The following is a 3516-nucleotide window of genomic DNA, read 5'->3' as shown; positions in this document are numbered from 1 at the left end:
CCCCCTACTTTCATGTGGGGTAAGATACACAATTGAATGTGTATGTTATTCCCTTCTCAGGTCAAATCCAATGAGACCAACATTCACTCATTCTCCCTCACTTGCCCCCTCTTCTCTTCCAATGAACTGATTTTTCTTGCCACTTTTATGTGAGATAATTTACCCCATTCTATCTCTCCCTTTCTCCCTCTCTCAATATATCCTTCTCTCATCCTTTAACTTTATTTTATTTGTTTTAGATATCATCCCTTCATATTCAGCTCACCCTGTGCCCTCTGTCTATATATATGTATATTCTCTTCAACTACCCTAATACTGAGAAAGGTCTCATGAATTACACACATCATCTTTCCATGTAGGAATGTAATCAAAATAGTTCAACTTTAGTAAGTCCCTTATGATTTTTCTTTCTTGTTTACCTTTTCATGTGTCTCTTGATTCTTGTGTTTGAAAGTCAAATTTTCTATTCAGCTCTGGTCTTTTCACTGAAAAAGCTTGAAAGTCCTCTATTTTATTTAAAATCCATATTTTGCCTTGGAGCTTGATACTCAGTTTTGCTGGGTAGGTGATTCTTGCTTTTAATCCTAACTCCTTTGTCCTCTGGAATATTATTTTCCAAGCCCTTCAATCCCTTAATGTGGAAGCTGCTAGATCTTGTGTTATCCTGATTGTGTTTCCACAATACTCAAATTGTTTCTTTCTAGCTGCTTGCAGTATTTTCTTGTTGACCATGGAATTCTGGAATTTGGCAACAATATTCCTAGGAGTTTTCTTTTGGGGATTTTTTCAAGAGGCAATGGGTGGGTTTCTTTCAATTTCTATTTTACCCTTTGGCTCTAGAGTATCAGAACAATTTTCCTTGATAATTTCTTGAAAGATGATATCTAGGCTCTTTTTTTCAATCATGGCTTTCAGGTAGTTCAATAATTTTTAAATTATCTCTCCTGGATCTATTTTGCAGCTCAGTGGTTTTTCCAATGAGATATTTCACATTGTCTTTCATTTTTTCATTCCTTTGGCTCTTTTTTATAATATCTTCATTTCTCATGAGTCACTATCTTCCACTTGCTCCAATCTAATTTTTAAGGTAGTATTTTCTTCAGTGGTCTTTTGGACCTCCTTTTCCATTTGGCTAATTCTGCCTTTCAAGGCATTCTTCTCCTCATTGGCTTTTTGGAGCTCTTTTGCCATTTGGGTTAGTCTATTTTTAAGGTGTTATTTTCTTCAGTATTTTTTGGGTCTCCTTTAGCAAGTCACTGACTTGTGTTTCATGATTTTCTTGCATTACTCTCATTTATCTTCCCAATTTTTCCTCTACTTTTCTTACTTGCTTTTCCAAATCATTTTTGAGTTCTTCCATGGCCTGAGACCAATTCATATTTTGCTTGGATGCTTTTGATGTAGGCTCTTTGACTTTGTTGACTTCTTCTCACTGTATGTTTTGATCTTCTTTGTCACATAAAAATTCCAAAGTCTGAGTCTGAATCTGAGTCTGTTTTTGTTGCCTGTTCATGTTCCCAGCCAACTACTTGACCCTTGAGCTTTTTGTCAGGGTATGACTGCTTGTAGAGTAGAGAGTACTTTGACCCAAGCTTGAGGGGCTTTGCTGCTGTTTTCAGAGCTACTTCTACACAGCAAACTCTGCAACACTAGCACTCCTCCTCCCCCAAGACCAACCACTCAGACCACGACCCAGATCCAAGCAGGCCCTGCACTCCTGCTCTGATCTTCTGCTTAATTCTTCCCACAGGGTGGGCCTGGGCCCAGAACAACCTCAGCTGGATCTCTGGAAGCAGCCTCAGAGCTGCACCACTTCCCCACCCCTGGGGCTAGGGTCTAACCACACTCCTTTCCCTCTGATCCAGAATTTTTTCCACTAACCTTCTCTGTTGTCTTTGGCATTTTTGGGTTGAGAAGTCTGGTAACTGCCACAGCTCAATGATTCAGGGTCCTACCACCTGTTCCACCCAGTTCCCATTCTGGTTGGTCCTAGCATGGCCCATGCTCGGTTGTGCTCCACTCTGCTCCCAGCTCCATGCAATAGACCCTTCCTGGAGACCATACAGGCTTCCCTGGGCTGGAGCCCTGCTTCCCTCTGGTATTTCGTGGTTTCTGCTGTTCTAGAATTTGTTCAGAGCCATTTTTTACAGGTGTTTGGTGGGACCTGGGGGAGAGCTTAAGCAAGTCCCAGCTTTCCAGCTGCTCTCTTGGCTCTACCCCCCAATTAAATTTATTTTGAAGCCTACTTTCTTATTAAAGTAGATCCTGCCATTACCACAGTCCAATCACATACTGTTACATTTTGGTGAATCAACCTTAGGAGTCAATTTTACCTAAGTTGACTTTGTAAATATTATTGTTTGAGGCCTTCCTCAAAATTTTTTTGGCAAATTATTTTTTGAATAATATTTTATTCTTCCAAGTACATGTAAAAACAATTTTAACATATTTTTTTTAATTCTGAGTTCCAAATTCTCTCCTTCTTTCCTTCTTTCCCCAACCCCTACCTGAGATGGCAAGTAATTTGATATAGATTATCCATGTGCAGTGATGTAAAACATACTTCCATAGTGGTCATTTTGTAAAAGAAAACACAGATCAAAAACAATGAAAAAAATGAAAAATAGTATACTTTGATCTGCATTCAGATTCCACCGGTTATTTCTCTAGAGGTAGATAGTATTTTTCATCATGAGCCTTTTGGAATTGTCTTAGATCATTGTATTGCTCAGAATAACTACTTCATACCTGCCGTTATCTGGAGTATCTGGCTTGGTGGATAGATATGAATAGTTTTCCATTTCCTTCTCCATTTTCAGCTTAAAGTCCCCTTGTTCAGATCCCTAAGTCTCAAAACAAGAATGCATTCTTCCACACCCTCATTAGTTGCACTCCATCCCTAGGCAAAAGTCTATCAACCCTGTATCTTAAGTGCTATTCTAAAAATAGAAATCCTGCTAGAAAGATTCTATGATATGACACATCCTATACAATAAATTCTGGATGTAAGTTAAATAAAAATATGATAATTGAGATGATAGTCAAAATTCCATCAAAAGCTTAAACTAATGCCATTCTCTCATTTATTAACAAAGCTACTACCCCAAGATAGCACTGGGTTTTAGTAAAATAGTGGCTGAATGTACACAATATCTTCTCTTTATGCACATGTTTCAAACTCATAAACTTTTTCCTCCTTAATATCTTTAGAGCTACATAGAACCCTCTAAAGATAAAAAACCCACTAATGATATTGTTTTGAATCCAAAGTGAATATATGGCAAAGTAATAAAGCAGACAATATAAGAAAACAATCAAAATCACCCAATGCTGACTTCAAAAAAAATGAAAGAACCTGCTAGGAAGACCTTCATAGTCAAAGACTAGTTGTAATTAGAAAATCCACTATTTAAATTGCAGGAATGTGCACTGCATTCAGAAAAGGATATGAAATTACATGGAAAGGACTATACAAACATGTGACACTGTAACTGACCCTTAAAGTACTGTTTCAAT

Source organism: Trichosurus vulpecula, chromosome 6 (assembly GCF_011100635.1).
Source record: "Trichosurus vulpecula isolate mTriVul1 chromosome 6, mTriVul1.pri, whole genome shotgun sequence".
Taxonomy (NCBI): domain Eukaryota; kingdom Metazoa; phylum Chordata; class Mammalia; order Diprotodontia; family Phalangeridae; genus Trichosurus; species Trichosurus vulpecula.
The sequence above is the reverse complement of the archived record's forward strand: the minus strand, read 5'-3'. Positions refer to the sequence as shown.